The 21,165-nt window shown below is 53.2% G+C and overlaps 2 non-coding genes and 1 pseudogene across 2 annotated transcripts; all 3 read right to left on the bottom strand.

Moving 5' to 3' along the window:
* Positions 1–2,865: 2,865 nt before the first annotated feature.
* On the bottom strand, positions 2,866–2,947 carry TRNAS-UGA (transfer RNA serine (anticodon UGA)). Its single transcript has one exon. It is a non-coding gene; the product is annotated as a tRNA-Ser (tRNA).
* Positions 2,948–12,148: 9,201 nt separating this feature from the next.
* On the bottom strand, positions 12,149–12,230 carry TRNAS-AGA (transfer RNA serine (anticodon AGA)). The gene has a single exon. It is a non-coding gene; the product is annotated as a tRNA-Ser (tRNA).
* Positions 12,231–17,021: 4,791 nt separating this feature from the next.
* LOC142016233 (small nucleolar RNA U3) lies at positions 17,022–17,221 on the bottom strand (annotated as a pseudogene).
* Between the last annotated feature and the right edge of the window lie 3,944 nt (positions 17,222–21,165).

Below are 21,165 nucleotides of genomic sequence, written 5' to 3'. Positions count from 1 at the left end.
TCAGGCACATCTGTTGCTTACAGACATGTATCAGGGCAAAGAAGAAAATTACTGACTAAACTGTCTAAACAAACTGTATAAAGAGTCCTTACAACTGGTTCTCAGGGCTCCCACTTCTTTGCAAGCTGGCAGCCTGCATACATGCAGAATAAAGTTTCCTTTTAGATCTCACTCTTGCCTCATGCTTTGACCTCTAGCCTAGGGCTTTGGGGGACACTGTACCCCAGGGGAATGGGGTTCCTCAACAACTGGCATCACAAACAGGATGGCTTGGAGCTCCAGCTGGAAAGGGTGACGACGGAGAACAGGATGGGGCCACAGCGCTCATGTGAACAGTAAGGGATCCATCTAAACTCCCCCGGTCTGCCTCCCTGTTCTCATCGCCGGCTGAACTGCCTGGCGGTTCGAGTCAGCTTTTGTTCCTAAATTTTCTCCAGGAGGCTTGAGAGGGATTTAAAATGTTGGGTGTAGCCAAATGGGTTGTTGCTGGCTGACTGGTGGCGAGTCCAAGCGCATGATTTTGAGTGAGCGAAGTCTGGAACGGAACCACAGCCGCACTGGCGCTGTCAGTGCTACTGAACCACTGCCCAAAGCAGGGGCGGTTTCTCCCCGGCGCGTAAGAAGTGTGAGTGAAGCTGACAGTTTCTCTGGACTCCCCCCCACACCCATCCTTGGAGAGGGTTGTGTTGCTGGACGCCTGTGCTGCACTTGGACAGGGTAACCCCATTAGGCTCCTGTAGTAGACTCCTAGCAGGACATCACCCCTGTTTTTTACCCCTCTTAGTTTAACCCAGAGACTCTCAACATGTCCATGTCCTACATCCATCTCCACCTCAGTACAAGTGTGTCCATTTTTAATATAGAAGGCAACACCTGCGCCCTTTCTTACCTGTCTATCCTGCCGATACCAACATTCCCATCAGGTGTATTATCCCACCACGTTTCCATGACGCCAATGATGTCATAGTCTCTATGGAATTCTTCTAGAGTCTCTGTACCATGGAGAGGAATTCCACAGAGACTTTAATAATCTGCACCCCACCATCAACTTACGCCTCGATTACAACATGCAAGAGATACATTTCCTGCACACTACAGTACTAATCAAGGATGGCCTGATCAGTACCACACTGTACCGAAAACCTACTGATCGCTATACTTACCTACACGCTTCTAGTTTCCATCCTGCACACGTGGCTAGATCCATTGTTTACAGTCAAGCTCTTAGGTACAATCGCATATGCTCTGGTCCAACTGACAGAGACCAAAAACTACAAGAACTTTACCAAATGTTCATAAACCTGAATTACCTACCAGGAGAAGTAAAAAAACAAGTCGACAGGGCCAGACAAAAGCTACATGCCCTAGAAAGGAAAGCTCACTAAAAAGCTTTCCCAGCTGGCCATGATTGTACAGTGGTTAGTACTCTGCACTGTGGCTGCAGAAACCTTGGTTTGAATCCCGGTCATGGCAGTGATAGCCCAGCTCAGGGCTGGTACTGCTTTTATTTTCCCCAAAAGGGCGGTGAAGCACGGCAATGCGTCACCTGAAGAGTTGGTGAAATCTCCATCCCTGGAGGTTTTTAAGCCCTGGCTTGACAAAGCCCTGGCTGGGATGATTTAGTTGGGGTTGCTCCTGCTTTGGGGAGGAGGCTGAACTCAATGATCTCCTCAGGTCCCTTCCAGCCCCGGGTTTCTGTGGTTCTAAGCCCATAGCCACAGGAATGGGCCTGGAAAACACAGGGTCTGTCTGGTGGAAGCTTTGTGGGGTCAGGTGCTGAGAAAGCCCCGGGCAGAGAGAGGGAGTCCTGGGAGACACAGGATCTGCAGAGAAGCAATAAGGACACAGTCCATGCTGCCAGCTGAGGGTGAGAGGTGTCCAGGGGGCAATTTCAGCCAGCCCCAAAGGGTGAGGGGCAGGTGGGGAGGGCTGGAGCCATTGTTCAGGGCTCTGCTTCCTGCAGTTTGAGTTCAATGTCAGCGGCACCTCCTGGGGCTGCCTTACTGAGGCACAGCCCTAAAGCTCTCTGAGCTGCTTCCCTCTCCTGTCCTGCACGAGAGTGAGTGGGGTGACTGGCACCTGGTGGAGCCAGGTCTTTGGCCCAGCCAGATGGAAGGGTTCAGGCGATCGGTTGGTGCGCTGGAACTTGGCAGTGTGCCCAGAGATCCCTGGAGTCCTGATGCTGGTGTGATCTTGTGAGCCTGGGGCAGCCCTCCCTGGAAATGCCGTGTCTCTCCTGCTGAAGGCTCTGGTGCAGTGAGAAGTGATTTAAACTCCCCACTCGCATGTACACAGGGCTCTTCTGACCCCAATAGGCCCCCTGCCGCCCACCCCTGCAGTGTGGGAAACAAAAGTTTGTGACCAAGAGAAAACAAAGGAACGGGACAGGAGGTGTTACAAGGCAGGTCACAGACATACTAAGCCTGCAGAAGCCTTCTTCCACGCCGTGCTGGGGAGTTTGCAGGCCTGATATTCCCTCTACAACACACCCCCAGCTGGGGCGGGTCATTCAGTGCTTTTCTCAGAGCTCTGATTGTACAAAGGTGACCCCAGAGGGGAGGAGCAGGAACCTGGGAAAGGTGCAGCCTCCCTCTGACCTTCCTGGTGATATGTGGCTTGTGTTTCCTCTGTCCCAGCCACAAGCTGCCCAGCATGTAGCCTGGAAGCCTCAGGGTTATGTGCATGGGCATGGCCAAACCCACCTGCTGAGCCTTCAGCTGGGCCCAGCAGCAGCCAGAGCAGTGACCCCACCACAGACTCCCCTGCCCTCTTCCACACACTGGTCACAGACAGCCCCTGGGCAGTGTCTCAGGATGTGTGCTGCTGTGTTGTCCTGGTTACAGGATGTGGCTAAAACACAGCCCTCACTGTGAGCAGCATTTGAACCTACACAGGGAAACCCCATTGGATTTCAAGTCCAACACCTTAACCACTCAGCCATCACAGCTGTGCAACTTTTCTCTGCCCCCCAGGCCAGAGGCCCTGGTGAATGCTCAGTGGGCTGAGGCTGGTCAGGAACACTGCCAGACAGCTGGTGGGGTTTGCTGCCCTCCCCTTTCCTCAGCCCCGGCCCCGGCAGTGTCCCTGGAAGCTGTGTGCTTGGGTGGCTGCTCAGGAGAGATGCAGGTGCTGCCTGGCTAATTAGCAGAGCCTCACGGGCAGCAGCCGGTGTTTCTCTTGGAGGTGCACATCTGCCCAGGCCTTGGTGCACAGAGGAAAATGTATTCTACATCCCCAGGGAGCATTCGAGGGAACTGTGGCCCTGGGGCAGCAGATGGTGGGGGAGCGGGATCATGCTGCCCCGGCTAAAGTTAAATGTAAAATCGGAAAAATCACAGCTTTCTAATTCAGAAAATATTGTTGCCACAAGGTGCAAATAGAAGAACATTTTCATTTACGCTCAGCAGGTTTCCAAAAGCCGGCACCTAGGCACACTTCTCACAGTGGAATCACTTCCTTTGTTATCCTTCCCTCACATCTCTCCCCAGGTGGAACTTCTCCCAATGGCCTCCTTTGAATTTGAACGGCAGCATTTCTAGAGATCCCACACATGGAGCCAAACAAAACAAGGATTAAATGGTCAGCCTGGGCTGTGCAGCAACAATGTACATGTGCCAGAGACACCACAGCGACCTCATGTGCAGCCGCTCTCCCGTCAGGGCTGGTTCTCTATACAAGGCAGGGCACAAACACCCTCCTGAGCTCCAGCTCTGAAAATGCCTCGGAGAAAAGTCATAGAATTAAATAAACAAGAGACTGAAATTCTGTCTGTAGCCAGTCTCAGCTCAGGGAAACACCACTGCAGAACTATGAACTCTGCCTCCTCCGACAGGTGGACTTTCCCCATTTAGAGACCATCCCCGACTCAATGCAAGGGGCCAGATCCTTGCTGCACCTGGTGCAGCTCTGGAGGACCCCAAAGGAGCATCGATGTCACATTTCCACTTTCCCCTCCACACCCCGATCCTGCAGAACTGAGAGCAGCACCAGCAATGCTCTCAGGTGCGCTTACCGGTCTCTGATCACTCGAGGCCTCACCGTCAGCGGCTCATCAAATGCGGCTACACCCGCATCTCTGTGGCTTGCTGTCCTCGCACAGCGCATCAGAGAATGCAGCTCACACGAGCGTTTTCTTCACACAAGTGTTTCCTACAGGCTGAGTGCTTGGGTCACCACCCAGGAGCAATTCAAATGCCGCCCAGCTGATTAGCAGAGCGCGCCCAGCTGGCAGTGTGTGTGTTCATTGGCGGTGCTGATCCGCACATGCCTCGGTGTCTGTCTGTCCCATCCCTCCCCTGGGAAGGGCAGGTCGTTTCGACAGGGCTCATTCCCGCCCCCACACTCTGCTGTCTCTGCTCATGGCCTCTCGTCTGCAGGCTGCTCTGAACATGCTCACCAAGTGCCAGGCCTGGGGGTAAAGTGGAGACGGGATCCTGAGTGGTGTTGTCCCTCCTGGCTGGGTGCAGACAGCCATGGGGAACTCCAGCTCCATCCAGGTAAGTACCGGCCTGGAAGAGGCCAGGGTAGCCAATTATGTGGGTAGATGTTCATTGTTGGGGTATCACCAATTCCTGGTGCTCTTTTCCTGCCCAGAAAGGTGGGTGTGCGGCTGCTGAGGGAACACACGAGGGAGGCTCTTGGCATCATCATCACCATCATAATCAACCATGGGCTCAGCGCCCGTTGGTGTCCGATGCCTCCCTCACTGTTTCCTTCCATGGCTCCCTGCTGTGTGAGCAGCAGCCCAGGAGAAGGCCCAGCACAGTCACCTCCTGAATGGGTGGGGGTGGGGGAGGTGGCACTTGGCCGGACCAGATAGAAGGCTGTGGCCAGGAGCAAGAGGCTGGCAGGGAGGGTTTTGCCTGGGGTGGGTGAGAGAAGAGGCAGTTCCCTTCATTCTGAGCAGTGCTGGGCGAGATGTGCCGCTCGTATCTCTCTCTTCCAGGGTTACGATCGAAGCAGAGGGAGGGGAGGAGGGAGCTTTGCTCCAGGCCTTGCCCCAGGGCCGTGTCTCAGGGTTTCCCTTTCCGCTCTGCAGAGGCAACGGGTGAAGGGGTTTCAGGGACAGCCCTGGCCCTGGGTGCCCCACCCCTGGGAACCACTGGAACAGCTCCCCTGCTCTGAACTCTCCAGCACAGCCCAGTGGTTCTGCAAAACAGCTGAGAGGCTGCCAGAAATATTTGGCCAGGCACCAGTGAGTGCTGGTTCCCTCCCCTCCATTTGCCTGGCAGGTGCACGGCCAGGGGAGCCACAGTGCCTTGCTGGGACTTTTCTCCCAACTCATTTGGGTTTTGTCAGTGACAAAGGGACACGGGAGGAGAGTGACCCTTCTTGTCCTGCCCTGCCCCACCTGCAGAGGTTGCCATCTTCCAAGCAGCTGTCACAGACGCCTTTTCCCAAGCTCCAGGCTGCAACTGGATTCTCTCCACCCCTCCTCTCTCATCCGCCTTTTCCTGCCCCATCATGGGCTGGGCCTGCCAAGGGGGGTCTCCTCTGCTCCCCTGCCAAGCATAGGAGAACTTTAGGGAATACGTAGAACAAGACACCACTAGGGATTAAACCCCAGATCTCCTCCTTATGCGGTAGATATGGTGATCAGCTAAGCCAGGGCGCCCCTCTCTCAGGAGTGCTCTTTGGTGACTGGAAGTCGCTGTGTTAGCCTGTATCTTAAACCAAACAACAGCCCTATGGCACTTTAAAGACGAGTGAAATAATTGATAAAGTGATGAGCTTTAGTGGGGCTGACCGACATGGGCTGCCCATAGCAACACCTTCCAGCTCCCCAGCACAGACGTAAGGGGAGCCGGAGTTGCAGCCCAGAGGGCACTGAGGATGGGAGGAGTTGTTGGGTTTCTTATGTGCCTTTTTTGCTCCAGATCCTTAGGGGGTGTTTACATAAGTGTCTGCCAGGGGCAGGACATGAGCCCTGCAGGGCAGGGGTGGGTGTGGCAGTGACATCACAAGGGCCTGTTGAAGAACCTTAATTGATTGGTTAAAGGCGGTGGGGAGGCGGTGACCTCAGACAGTCCAGAACAATAGGGCCATCTCAGAGCCCAGGAGAGGAGAACTGTCTGCCAGCTGGTCAGCCAAGGAACTCCTCGCACCCGGAGATGGCCGGCTTCCCAGTGACCGCCGTGCTGGGAGCAGCAGGCTCAGAGACGGACGGCCTCCTGACGGAGCACTCTGCACTGAGCTCCCCCTTGGTGCTTGACATAAAACATCATGGCTGTATTGTCCATGAAGACCCAAACCACTTTACCTGCAAGGTGAGGGCGGAAGATCTCGCACGCCCTGTGACCCACCTGTAACGCTTTGACATTTCTGTGGAGGGGCACCTCCTGCACGGGCCAGCTACCTTCGGTGCACCAGCTGCACCTGCGCATGCAGCAAGCGCACACACATCTCCACTGAATGGACACGAGCAACCGCCTGGAGAAGAACTGATAGCAATAAATAGAAATCAGATGGCAGAATGATAAAGAAAACTCTATGGGCAGCAAATTTAAGGACAATAAGAGGGAGTTATTTAAGCACTTTAGGCTAAAAAAGAATCAGTATTGGTCTATTGCTAGATTGAAATGGAGAAAAACATGAAGTTTTGTGCGTAAGCTTGTCTCTTTCACCAACACAGAATCACAGAACTGAAGGGAACCTCGAGAGGACAGCTAGTCCAGTCCGCTGCACTCATGACAGGAGCATCCATTCATTCAATAAAAGCTCTTACTTTGCCCACCTTGTTGCTACTAAGTTTAGACATTTTAAATGCAGCAAATCTGAAAAGATCCAAGAGTTTTAAAGGAGCTAGCCAAGGAGCCTGCTAAACTATGAATGTTGATTGTGAGGAACTGGAAGAAAGTGAATGTGCCAATGTTTAAACAGGGAAAACAGAATGAACTAGGTAGTTCTAGGCCTGTTTGCCAGAACCTGATTTCAGGAAAAATAATGGAGCTTCTGGTATGGGACTTGATAAAAAAATGACAGGAAGATAATGCTAATCACATGGGTTTGTGGAGAACAGCTCCTGTGAAGCTAACCTGAGATTTTCAGCAGATTACAAAGCTGGTCGAATAACATCATAGAGTTGATACAATTGACTTATTCTGGTGTAAAGCACTTGCCTTGGCACCACACAACATTTTGATTAAGAACCGAGAATGATCCAATATAAACACAACACACACGACATGGATTAAAAGAACTGTCTCACCAATTGGTTTCAAAATGTAAGTGTAAACAGGGAGTCCTACTCAAGCTGAGGGTGTTTCTCATGAGGCCTTACAGGGACTCTTGACTCACCGCTATGTAACATTTTTAGGCGTGACCTGGAAGGCAACATCAAGTTATTATGGACCAAGTTAAGAGAGGACACAAAGGGTGAATCCGCACTAGAAACTAACTTCAGAGTTAACTTCCGAGTTCGGCACGACTTCGAAGTAGGGAGCAGAGAGTCTACACACATTTGCCCTTTGGGAGCTAACGTCGAAGTCTTTACTCCATTCCTGGGGATGGAGAAGTGCCCAGCTTCGAAGTCTGGTGTGTGTCCATACTCAACTTCATGGTTATTTTTGTAGTGTAGACGCAGGCAAAGACTGCGGGAGCAGTAAACAATGAAGGGTACAGACAGGTCACTAACCCAAACCAATCTGGACACCTTGATGAACAAAGTGCAATCAAATATGTGTTTCTGTACAGCCCAATTTAAGGTCACACATATAGGAACAAAGGAAGGACCATTATGACAGGGTAGGAAATTTACTGGCAGTGTGGGGGCTCAGGCTAGAGGGTGGGTGGCTGGCCCCAGCAGGGTGGGGCTTGGGCAGCCAATGGCTCGGGTGGCTTGGCCTGGAAGGCTGCCTGGCCTGCTTGATGGCTCATCCTGTACCGCCTCCTATCTTGTTGGCCCATTGGGAAAACAAGGGGAACAGCTGAAGGCTCAGCAGGTCGGTTTGGCCATGTCCATGCACATAACCCTGAGGCTTCCAGGCTATATGCTGGGCAGCTTGTGGCTGGGACAGAGGAAACACAAGCCACGTGGCACCAGGAAGGTCAGAGGGAGGCTGCATCTATCCCAGGTTCCTGCTTCTTCCCTCTGGGGTCACCTTTGTACAATCAGAGCTCTGAGAAAAGCACTGAATGACCCACCCCAGATGGGGGTGTGTTGCAGAGGGACTTTCAGGCCTGCTAACTCCCCAGCACGGCATGGAAGAAGGCTTCTGCAGGCTTTGTATGCCTGTGACCTGCCTTGTAACACCTCCCGTCCTGTTCCTTTGTTTTCTCTTGGTCATAAACTTTTGTTTCCCACACTGCAGGGGTGGGCGGAAAGGGGCCCATTGGGGTCAGAAGAGCACGGTGGACATGCGAGTGGGGAGTTTAAATCACTTCTCTGCACCAGAGCCTTCAGCAGGAGAGACACGGCATTTCCAGGGAGGGCTGCCCCAGGCTCACAAGATCACACCAGCATCAGGACTCCAGGGATCTCTGGGCTCACTGCCGAGTTCCAGCGCACCAAACGATCGCCTGAACCCTTCCATCTGTCTGGCCCAAAGACCTGGCTCCAACAGGCGCCAGTCACCCCACTCACTCTCGTGCAGGACAGGAGAGGGAAGCAGCTCAGAGAGCTTTAGGGCTGTGCCTCAGTAAGGCAGCCCCAGGAGGTGCTTCTGACATTGAACTCAGACTGCAGGAAGCAGAGCCCTAAACAATGGCTCCAGCCCTCCCCACTGGCCCCTTACCCTTTGGGGCTGGCTGGCATTGCCCCCTGGACACCTCTCACCCTCAGCTGGCAGCATGGACTGTGTCCTTATTGCTTCTCTGCAGATCCTGTGTCTCCCAGGACTCCCACTCTCTGCCCGGGGCTTTCTCAGCACCTGGCCCTACAAAGCTTCCACCAGCCACACACTCTGCTTTCCAGGCCCATTCCTGTGGATATGGGCTTAGAACCACAGAAGCCTGGGGCTGGAAGGGACCTCAGGAGACCATTGAGTGCAGCCTCCTCCCCAAAGCAGGAGCTACCCCAACTAACTCATCCCAGCCAGGGCTTTGTCAAGCCAGGGCTTAAAAACCTCCAGGGATGGAGTTTTCAGCACCTCTTCAGGTAACGCATTGCAGTGCTTCACCGCCCTTTAGGGGAAAATAAAAGCGGTACCAGCCCTGTGCTATTACTGTCATGACTTGGATTTGAACCAAGGTTTCTGCAGCTACAGTGCAGAGTACTCAGCACGGTACGACCATGGAAGATTTCCAGGGAGTTTTCCTTTCTAGGGCATCACCCCCCAGTCTGGAGCCTGGACCACTGCTCCAGCTGTAGGCAGGACTCTTTGGGCTCCAGGGGCACAAAGCAAATTAACAGCCAGCTGCCCAGAGAAGGGCTTGAGCCCGGCACTGCCAGATTAAGAGCCTGATGGTCATCCAACTTCTGCTGGTAAAATGGGCTTTTCCTTTTGGCCCTCGATACAAGTGCAGTCAGGGCAGCATTAGAGGAATGTAAAATGTTCAAGAAGACCACATTGGAAAAGGCTGGGGGAGTTGCCTCAGGTGGGAAGCAGATGGTTCTGTCTTTTGTTGTACTTTTACATAACAGCTGTTCTCTGTGCAAGAAAGTGCCTCATTCTCCTGAAAAGAAAGAACCCTCTGGCTTCTTTTACAATGTGTCTCTTTTGACACAGATAGGCTACGTCTACACGTGAAGCCTACATCGAAGTAGCTTATTTCGATGTAGCAACATCGAAACAGGCTATTTCGATGAATAACGTCTACACGTCCTCCAGGGCTGGCAACGTCCATGTTCAACTTCGACATTGCTCAGCACCACATTGAAATAGGCGCTGCGAGGGAACATCTACACGCCAAAGTACCACACATTGAAATAAGGGTGCCAGGCACAGCTGCAGACAGGGTCACAGGGCTGACTCAACAGCAAGCCGCTCCCTTAAAGGGCCCCTCCCAGACACTGTTGCACTAAACAACACAAGATCCACAGAGCCGACAACTGGTTGCAGACCCTGTGCCTGCAGCATGGATCCCCAGCTGCAGCAGCAGCAGCCAGAAGCCCTGGTCTAAGGGCTGCTGCCCACGGTGACCATAGAGCCCCGCAGGGGCTGGAGAGAGCGTCTCTCAACCCCTCAGCTGATGGACGCCATGGCGGACCCCGCTATTTCGAAGTTGCGGGACGCGCAATGACTACACAGTCCCTACTTCAATGTTGAACGTCGAAGTAGGGCGCTATCCCCATCTCCTGATGAGGATAGCGACTTCGACGTCTCGCCGCCTAAAGTCGAAGTTAACTTCGAAATAGCGCCCGACACGTGTAGCTGTGACAGGCGCTATTTCGAAGTTGGTGCCGCTACTTCGAAGTAGTGTGCATGTGTAGACACGGCTATAGAGCCCTCAGCCTACAACCTATCCACCCTGCTCCTCCAGAAGACAGCGACCCACACCTTAAAGCTGCGTCTACACGTGCACGCTACTTCGAAGTAGCGGCACCAACTTCGACGTTAGGCGGCGAGACGTCGAAGTCGCTAACCTCATGAGGAGATAGGAATAGCGCCCTACTTCGACGGTCAACGTCGAAGTAGGGACCGTGTAGACGATCTGCGTCACGCAACGTCGAAATTGCCGGGTCCTCCATGGCGGCCATCAGCTGGGGGGTTGAGAGATGCTCTCTCTCCAGCCCCTGCGGGGCTCTATGGTCACCGTGGGCAGCAGCCCTTAGCCCAGGGCTTCTGGCTGCTTCTGCGGCAGCTGGGGATCTATGCTGCAGGCACAGGGTCTGCAACCAGTTGTCGGCTCTGTGTATCTTGTGTTGTTTAGTGCAACTGTGTCTGGGAGGGGCCCTTTAAGGGAGCGGCTTAATGTTGAGTCCGCCCTGTGACCCTGTCTGCAGCTGTGCCTGGCATCCCTATTTCGATGTGTGCTACTTTGACGTGTAGACGTTCCCTCGCTGCGCCTATTTCGATGTTGGGCTGAGCAACGTCGAAGTTGAACATCGACGTTGCCGGCCCTGGAGAACGTGTAGACGTTATTCATCGAAATAGACTATTTCGATGTTGGCTGCACATGTAGACGTAGCCTAAAAGGGGCAAAAATTATACAGCACACAAAAAATTCAATAAAATCACAGAATCATCCACACAGCACATCAAATACATTTGGAAAAAAAGGCATGAAACATTCAAGAGCATATACATAAAACTCAAATTGTTAACACACACGAAACACAAACTGGGTAAAAATTCTCACACGTCTCTGTACATAGACATTTTTTCGAAGAGAAGAGAAAAGAGAGAGAGAGAAAAAACCAAGGAAGAAATTACACACCAAACCCACTGAAGGAGCTGGAGCTGGGGGAAAGCAAGTTCTTCTCACATCACAGCGCCCCCACAGACAACTCGCAAAGCCTCCCCTTTGTGCAGCCCATTACCCAGAGGTTCTTCCAGCCAAATTTCAGCCCCAGAACCAGGGGCTCCAGGAGCAAAGGCAGCGCATGGATGAGGGACTCTGGACACACCACGCAATGCATTGTGGGTATGTAAAGGAGCATCACTGACTCTGCCCCAGAGAGCAGAGGAGCCGGGGTCTCCCAGCTGTGGTGGCTGCCCCAGAACAGGGGTGATGACAGTTTTTATGCTGTGCCCCCTTTTTGGCCCTGCACTAAGCTGGTCCCCACAACCTGTGGGAGAACCATAGGAAGGGATGCTGGCCTGTGTCTGGTTGTGTAGATCAGTCTATTGCTGTTGGGGCAGAGAGGAGATTGTGACTTTCATTCCCCCTTGGGCAAGTGTCTGTCCCTTTCCCAGCTGTGTACTGCACAGCTCAGGAGCTGGGAGAGACCAGAGCCCCTGAACCAGCCTTGGGAACAGGCCCTTCCCTCAGAGGCAGCTGCCCTATCTCTGGCTGCAGATGAACCAGGGCTGCCCAGTCCTTGCCAGGGCATTAAACAGGTGAGTGTCACACTGTCAGGCTGACGTTGGAGACAGGCTGGGCCCAGCAGCAGCCAGAGCAGTGACCATGCCCCAGGGTCAGCATTTCCCCCAGGCACAGACTCCCCTCACCTCTTGCACACGCTGGTCACAGACAGCCCCTGCACAGTGTCTCAGGGCCTGTGCTGCATTATTGTCCTGGTTCCAGGATGTGGCTAAAACACAGCCCTCGCTGTGAGCAGGAATTGAACCTGCGCAGGGAAACCCTATTGGATTTCTAGTCCAACGCCTTAACCACTCGGCCATCACAGCTGTGAAACTGTCTCTGCCCTCTAGGCCAGAGGCCCTGGTGAATGCTCGGTGGGCCGAGGCTGGTCAGGAACACTGCCAGACAGCTGGTGGGGTTTGCTGCCCTCCCCTTTCCTCAGCCCCGGCCCCGGCAGTGTCCCTGGAAGCTGTGTGCTTGGGCGGCTGCTCAGGAGAGATGCAGGTGCTGCCCGGCTAATTAGCAGAGCCCCACAGGCAGCAGCCGGTGTTTCTCTTGGAGGTGCACATTTGCCCAGGCCTTGGTGCACAGAGCAAAATGTATTCTACGTCCCCAGGGAACATTAGAGGGACCTGTGGCCCTGGGGCAGCAGATGGTGGGGAAGGGGGATCATTCTGCCCCAGTGAAAGTTCCATGGGGCAATCCATGGCCAGTGACCACAGCCCTGTATCCCCCAGAGCCCCCTTCAACCCATCAGAGGTGTGTCAGGAGCCCAGCCAAGGGACGCAGACGAGGGCCCCTCCTGGAGTGAGACTGAGTTTAAGGACTTCTGACGCTCTGGGGAATGAGGAGCTGCTGCTCCACATGACTGGCTGGTGCCAGGATGCTGCAGCCTTCAGCCACCTGTTCTCTGGCCTGAGCTCCAAGGGTCACCCCACCTGAACAGCTGAACTACTGGGGAGAAAAGTGAAGGAACTGTGGCAGGCCAACTACCAGGCCCAGGATGAGGCCAGCCACTCGAGGGGCAGTGGCCGCTACCTGCCCCACTTCCAGGAGCTCAACGGCCTCCTGGGACCCAAGGAGGCAGCACTGACCACCCACGTCCTACAAACCACCAGCTCAGATGGCGCTTGCCAGGGGGCTGCAGGTGTCAGGACCAGTATCAGGCAGCAGCTCCCACCCAACAGGCACAGGAACAGAAGCCCAGAGCCATGACAGGGGTTCCAGCAATGGGGCCCTCATCATCTCTGTGTCCTGAGAGGTCTCCATCTGGGCCCCCTCCATCTGGGCCTCCCTTCAGTTCCTCTAGGGACACCAAGGTAGGTTTTGTGCATGTTGGATGCCTGGCACAAGGGGAGGGGAGGCCAGCAGTGGGCCACTCACACAGCCACCAGCTCCAGTCTGGATGCACCCCACATGGCTGTGCTCCCTGAGCCTCGATGGGGGCCTCATGCAACACTCAGCACCTGCCCCTGAGGACAGCACCACAGGCTGCATGCCCAGGGAGGGAGGCTGAGCTACACTGCATATGTCCCACCCTCGCAGGGACCCCCCAGCCACACAGATCCCTCAGGGACCCCGGGCCAGATGGGGGGACAAGGTGGAGGGGGGCACACAGCCCCCAGGGCCAGGTCATGGTACTGATGGCCTTTCCCTGGGTCCCCTTCTGTCTCCAGAGCTGCACCATCCAGGGGCCAGACAAGGCCTGTACACAAGCCAGAAAGGCCCAAACCAGAGGGCGAGGGGGCTGGAACTGCACCCCTAAGAGCGCCCACATGGGGCCAGTGCTGGGGCATGTGCTGGTGCCACTGTGGGGAGGAGGAAGCTGCTGCTGTCACTGCTCACAGCACCACCCTGCAGGACGTGACTGCTGTCACGCAGGAGAGGCTGGTGATGGAGCAGGAGGCCTGGGGTTGGGTGGCAGGCAGCCTGGACACCCTCACACAGGCTTTGCCCACGTGCCTGGCTCAGCCTCCCACCCCATCACCAGTCCCTCCCACAGCCCCTGCAGCTCCTCCCTCCACATGTCCCTCACAGTGTCCCACAGTTCCCCCCACCCCTCCACCCACAGTCACTGACATTGGTGCCCTGCTCCCACCCAGCCTTTCCCCATCCCCTCCCTCCCTTCCTGTAGCCCCCAGTGAGCCCAAGCCTGAGCCCACTGGACCCCTTCCTTGTCCCCACTTCCTGATGGTCCCAGCTCCATCCCAGCCCTTGTGAGAATATGGACTGTGGCCTCCCACCCGCTCCCCAGAGCCCTTTCTGAGTTCTGTTACCCCACCCCCTCTCCAAGACCTCCTCTAAGTTCCATTGCCCCCACTGCCCACCCCAGGACCCCAATTGTCTATAGTCCCCCATCCCTCTTGTTAATCGTTTACACTTCTGTTTATGCAGTTTGGAATCCATTGCCAGAGTTTCATGAAATACTTTCCTTAGCAACACTCCCTGTCCCTGGTGTCTATTGGGAGGCCGGGAGGGTATGGGAGTGTTGGGGCGGGCGCTGATAGTGAGAGTTGGGTGCGTGGGAAGGGAGTTGTGGTGGTGGCTGGATGTTGGGGGGTCACATGGGCCCCCGCACAAAGGCCTCCCAGAGGAACTTCCTGACCTGCACCCTGACCCTCTGTGCCTGACAGTATGGGAAAGCAGCCAGCTGCTTGGAGCCGTGGCCAGACCCAAAACCCACCCCTGCATGAACGGCTGTTGCTTTACCTCCACGGTGTTGTGGAGGGAGCAGCATGTACCCACCACATCTGGTACATTGCGCGGGATGACCTCCAGTATCCTGAGGGGGCCCTGAAAGTGCCCTTCAGCCACCTAATATTGCAAGCCCAGTTTAGGAACTAAATAAAAATGTCCTGGCTGGGCTCAGTGTGTCCCATGTAGGGCCAACTCAGCCACTCATGCAAGGGGTAAATGGCATTGGGCATTATATCGGGGGGCTAGTGGTGTCCCCATTTGGTAGCTCCCAGGTTGGGATGGATGTCTTCTCCTGCATGCTGCAGCAGAGCCATGAGTTGGAAGATACGGGCATTGTGGGCTCACCCAGACAAACCCACCCAGAATGCCATAAATTGCCCCTTGGTGTCCACGCAGGTCTGGAGCACCCCAACATGGTACCCCTTGCAATTGATGAAGATGCCTGTGCTGCATTCTGGGGCCTGGATAGCAATGTGGGTCCCATCCAGAGCTCTGAAGCACTTGGGGAAGTCCAGCTTCTCAGCCCCCATTAGGGTGACTTGCAGATCCCAGACACGGACAACCCAGTAAAGTAGGTTGTTTTTGATTGCCCAGAAGACCTGAATGGTGTGTGGGGAGAACATGTCCATGTGTGCGTGGTGGGGTGCTCCATGCATCCCCTTCCCCTCCCCTCACCTGGCCCCAGCCACCCCACGCTGTCCCTCTCCCCTGTCTCTGAGGGTCCCCCTTGCCTGGTAGCCCTCCTCCCCATGGTGGGGAGGTGCCCCAAGCATCCCCTACCTCCAGCAGAACAGCCGCAATGGTGGCCCTGCCCACCCCCAATTGATGGCCAAATGACTGGTGGCTGTCCAGGGTAGTGAGCCTCCACATAGCAATGGCTACCCACTTGTGCAAGGGGAGTGTGGGTGCACATGTGTGTCATGGTGCTGGGGGGCAGGGGTGGGCCAATGACTTAGCTCCAGAAATAGCCTCTTTGTCATACTGAAGTTGTGGGGCCAGCGGGTGTCATTCCAGTCCCCCAGAACCAGCCTGTCCCATCACTCGCTGCTGGAGGGTGGCAGCTCGGAGCAGTGCCTACAGGCTGACCATGGCCTGGATGGGTCGGGCATCAGGGAGTCTCTGGGGGCCATTGTGTGCCACCAAGTGGCTTCTCCATGTGGTTGAGTTCTTGGTGCTCTGGGTACAAGCCAGCCCTTGGCATATGCAGAATGAGTGTGTTTTGGAGGAGCCCTTTAAAGGAGCACCAGGCTGCAGCCCCCAGAAGGGCTTATCTGCCTTGCTAGCGCAGCCACGGCATTTTCTGGCCCTTTTCTCCCAAAAGAGCACCCGGTGACATGTGGCTGCTTCCTTGCAAACCAAGGGCCTGGTCTTTTCAAAGAGCGGCTCACAATCTCCTTTCGCTTGGGGCGTGCGGACGCTCGCTTTCAAAAGCTGATCTGTCAGAAGGTGGCTTTGGAAAGTTTGCCTTTTGACATCACTCTGTGGTTCAGATTCAGCCAGCCACGGAGAAAAGGGTAGAAAAGCAGAACCAGGTCCCCTCGTGAAAATTGCAGCATAATGTAACAAAGGAAATGTGTGTGTATATCAAAAAAGGATAAAATTCTTTTAGCAACTAAGGCTACGTCTACACGTGCAGCCAACATCGAAATAGTCTATTTCGATGAATAACGTCTATACGTCCTCCAGGGCCAGCAACGTCGATGTTCAACTTCGACGTTGCTCAGCCCAACATTGAAATAGGCGCAGCAAGGGAACGTCTACACGTCAAAGTAGCACACATCGAAATAGGGATGCCAGGCACAGCTGCAGACAGGGTCACAGGGGGGACTCAACAGCAAGCCGCTCCCTTAGAGGGCCCCTCCCAGACACAGTTGCACTAAACAACACAAGATACACAGAGCTGACAACTGGTTGCAGACCCTGTGCCTGAAGCATAGATCCCCAGCTGCCGCAGAAGCAGCCAGAAGCCCTGGGCTAAGGGCTGCTGCCCATGGTGACCATAGAGCCCCGCAGGGGCTGGAGAGAGAGCATCTCTCATCCCCCCAGCTGATGGCCGCCATGGAGGACCGGGCAATTTCGACATTGTGGGACGCGGATCGTCTACACGGTCCCTACTTCGACGTTGAACGTCGAAGTAGGGCGCTATTCCGATCCCCTCATGAAGTTAGCGACTTCGACGTCTCGCCGCCTAACGTCAAAGTTAACTTCGAAATAGCGCCCGACGCGTGTAGACGCGACAGGCGCTATTTCGAAGTTGGTGCCGCTACTTCGAAGTAGCGTGCACGTGTAGACGCAGCTTAAGAAACAGAAACTTTTAAACACCATTTTCACTCTCTCTGCTCCTGAACATTTCATGCAAAAGCAGCTAACGCAATTCTCCCCACTCTAAAAACTTCTTTTAAACTTTACAATAAAAAACAACCACTCAGACTAGGTTCTCTTCTTCTTGCTTCCAAAAGAAAACAAGAACAATCATCAAGAACAAACAGCAGTACTGCTTGTTTACCTCATGCTCTGAAGAGAACACTTCAATTCATCATCATGGTTGGCAAGACCAAGAACACCCACATGCACTTCTCTACCTACACACTACAGAAATGATCCCTAAAAGTACAGTCTTAAACACATACTCCTCAGCTGCACACCCAGCAGAACAGGCACAAGCTTCCTGACCATGGGGAACATTTTCAAACAGCTGCTTCCACCCTCCTCCAACTAAGGGACAAAAGTCTAAAATCAACCACCCCTTTCACTGAAGCCCAATTCACCCGCTTTGGGACACAGTGTATCACAGGTGGTTGCATGTGGCTGTTTGCAGACACACCCCTCCTGATTAGCATACAGCGCCCTTTGGAGTCAATCAAACCCTCTCTCTTTTACTTCCCCAATCTGCCACTTTTCTTACAGGCTCTCATGTGACAGGTATCAGGCACAGAGGACTCTGACAGGTTAGTTCCTTCTTGCCAGCTGTGCAGGTGATGTAAAAGGAAAGTAGAGAGGCACTGAAATCAACAGGCACCAATTGAAATGAAAACAAAATAGCAGTAAGTAGTTTTTTAAAGACTAACAAAAGAATTTATGAGGTGAGCTTTGGTGGGACAGACCCACTTCTTCAGACCAGAGCCAGCCCAGAACAGACTCAATATTTTTACACAGAGAACCAAAAACAGTAATCAAGGTTGACAAATCAGAAAAAAACTATCAATGTGAGCAAATAAGAGAGCAGAGTGGCAGGGCGGGGTGAGGGTCAAGAATTAGATTAAACCAAGTATGCAAAAGAGCCCCTATAATGTCCCAGAAAATTCGCATCCTGGTTGAAACCAAGTGTTACTGTGTGGAATTAGAATATGAAAGAGAGTTCAGCACTTTCTCTTTCCAAAGCAGACTGAAAATTCTTTTTCAATAAGACGCAAACTCTTCCGTCATTAACAGAATGGCCCACTCCATTAAAATGTAGACTAACTGTTTTGTGGATCAGGAGTGTTTTGATGTCTGTTTTGTGCCCATTAACTCTTTGTCGCAGAGAGTTTGAAGTCTGTCCAATATACAAAGCACCCGGGCATTGTTGGCACATGATGGCATAAATGATGTTAGCAGAGGAACATGAGAATGTGCCTGTGATTCTGTGAATACTCTGGTTAGGTCCAGTGATGGTATCTCCAGAATAGATATGTGGGTAAAGCTGGTAGTGGGCTTTGTTGCAAGGAAAAGTCCCAGAACTGGTGTTCCTGCGGGATAGACTGTAGATATTGGTCAGAATCCTCGTAAGGTTGGGAAGTTGTCTGGAGAAGAGAACAGGCCTGTCACCAAGGGCCTTCTGGAGTGTGGCATCCCGATTAAGGAGAGGTTGTAAGTCTTTGACAATGCATTGCAGTGGTTTGAGTTGGGGGCTGTAGGTGATGACCAGTGGTGTTCTGTTCTTGGCTTTTTTGGGCCTGTCTTGGAGTTGCTGGTCTCTGGGTATTCGTCTGGTCCTGTCAAGTTGTTTTTTTTATTTCTCCTGGTGGGAAATTCAAGTTTATGAATATTTTGTAGAGATCTTGTAGTTTTTGGTTTCTGTCAGTTGGATCAGAGCAAATGCGATTATATCTAAGGGCTTGACTGGAAACAATGGATCTCGTTATGTGTGCAGGATGGAAGCTAGAAGCGTGTAGGTAAGTATAGCGATCAGTGGGTTTCCGGTACAGTGTGGTACTGATCAGACCATCCTTGATTAGTACTGCAGTGTCCAGGAAATGTATCTCTTGCGTGGAGTAATCGAGGCATAAGTTGAAGGTGGGGTGTAGATGGTAAAAGTCTCTGTGGAATTCTTCTAGAATCTCTATACCATGAATCCAAATCATAATAATGTCATCAAGGTATCTTAAGTAGAGGAGGGCTAATAGGGGATGAGAGCTGAGGAATCATTGTCACTTCCACAGCTAGGTCAGTGCAGGGCAGCTGATGTTAACCTAATGGTGTAATATAGACAAGGTCTTTGTCTCACTTCCCAGGTGGTGTTTCCAATTCAGCCGAAGCTGGTGGTGGTGGTCGTATTTGGCTAAAATCAAGGCAACTCATCTTTTAGGCTCTTGTGGACCCAGCTCAGGCATCCTGATGCTCATGGTCTTCCGGCCCCAAATGGTGAAAGCCTGGTCTGTGCCCTTTGCCTCGGGCTGGAAATATTATTTACTAAGCGATGATCCGTCTCTTTCTGGCCCAACCCAATCTGATGAGGCCATTTTTCAGGGCTGGGATGAAAATGGTGTCGGGTCCCAGGAGTTGGGGGTCAATGTTCCCTCTGACCTTTTCCATCCAGGTGTGGAATGCATTTTATGCACACTCGTGTCTGAGCAAATGTGCACCATCAGTAGAAACAAGAAACCGAGCTGGGGATGCTCTGCTAACGGGCTGGGGAGCATTGGAAACTCTGCTGAGCACTCGCACGAGCCCACAGCTTACAGGGAACACCGACGGCAGCTGCAGCACAAAGATGGAACTTGCTCAAGTGGGTGATTTTTCTCCCCAAGTCTCTTTTTGTAAGGCAGCAAAAAGGGAAAGGTGGCTGGGACCCCCCAGTCGTTTGTCTGCCAACTAGGCCTGATTTGGGACAGAACAATTTAGGTGACTTAACATGGAGTCTTGGCCAGGGGCCTGAGACAGGGGAGCGTAAGAGGGGGAGCAGCAGAAGGCGCTGCTGGAGAGGTGCCAGTGAGTGCACTGTGGTTTGGTGGGAGTAAAGTGAGTTCGCTGGGTGTTTGCCCTTTGATGCTGAGTGCAGGTGATTTCTGTGATGGTGTCAGGTGGGATTGTGTGTCTGGGAGGGTTTGATCCCTTGTTCCCTTGGTTGCCTTTGATCAGCCTGAGGCTCAGCCTGCCCCTGTGTGGCTAAGGAGGGGGAAGGCCTGAGCTGGGTGAGCAGCTTTAAAAGCCACAGGCAGAGCAATCGGGGAGGGATGGAAACAGGGAAGTGTAAAAGGGAGTTTGATGGGATCAAGTTAATGCCTTTGGCTCTTTCTGAGCCCCTTGATGCTATTGAAATCTCCACAGCAGTTCCCATCCCCTGTGTGAGCAGAGAGGGACTCAGCCTGTTTTCTTTTCTCCCTTCCCTTCCACACCCCCAGGGCGTTGCAGGCACCACAGACAGGTGTGTGTCTCCCTCCCCGTCCCGTGGCATCCTTCTGGCCACAGGCTGAGACCAGCCAACTAACCCAAGGCTCAGCTACCCGGTGGGGCTGGTGACACAGCTCCTGTGCTGCATTACAGAGCTGGCATTCATGCAGTTCTCAGAGCAGAGAAGAGAAGCCTGGTGCAGATGGTGGGTGTTGGCCCCTTGACTGTGTGGTCACACTGCCAGAGTGGGAGGTTCACCTTCACTCTCCCGAGAGGTTCATATCTGAATTCTGCCTCACTCTTGCCCCTGCTCTAACAGAAATCCAAAGCAACCACTGGTGCGCTGTTCGGTGAGGCATTGAATCAAGGCCAGTTCAGCATGTGGAGAAAGCCACTCGACTCAGGAAATGGATTTGAACCCACCTTTCCTTCTGGAGGCCAGAACATCCAGGGAAAGGAAAGACAGTATTTTACATCTGGCACCTTAGACCACGCAGCCATCCCGACACTGCTGGAAAGAATGCTCTTGAGCCACTAATTTTCTTTAATATTTTATAAGTCAGGCAGACAGTTTCCATACCCAACTGTAGCACAACTCTTTCAACACCAAACAGCCATTCTTCAGCACAGCAGGTTTTTATACACAGTCACCCTGACCTAATGCTCGGACGTGCTTTGACTTTAGCTGAAAAGAAATGGATGAAGGAGAAACTGCCAGTTTGCCACCCTGAGGGTTGGAATTCTTCTATCATCATCTTTGCTAGGAGGTGGCAACCAAGCACCCAAGTGATGGGAGCTCTTATTGGCTCATATTCTCCCCCATCCTTAGATATTAAAGTTTCATGAGAGAAAAAAAAAAAGCAATGAGGAAGAAGGCAGAGCTCTTAAGGATTCTTCCAGAAATGAGCTGGCCCCACAGAAGAGGTAGCAGGACTGTTTCTACCTGGCTTAGAACAAGCAATTATTTACAAG

Source organism: Carettochelys insculpta, chromosome 7, assembly GCF_033958435.1.
Source record: "Carettochelys insculpta isolate YL-2023 chromosome 7, ASM3395843v1, whole genome shotgun sequence".
NCBI classification, from domain to species: Eukaryota; Metazoa; Chordata; order Testudines; family Carettochelyidae; genus Carettochelys; species Carettochelys insculpta.
This window is presented reverse-complemented; position numbering and strand designations above follow the sequence as displayed.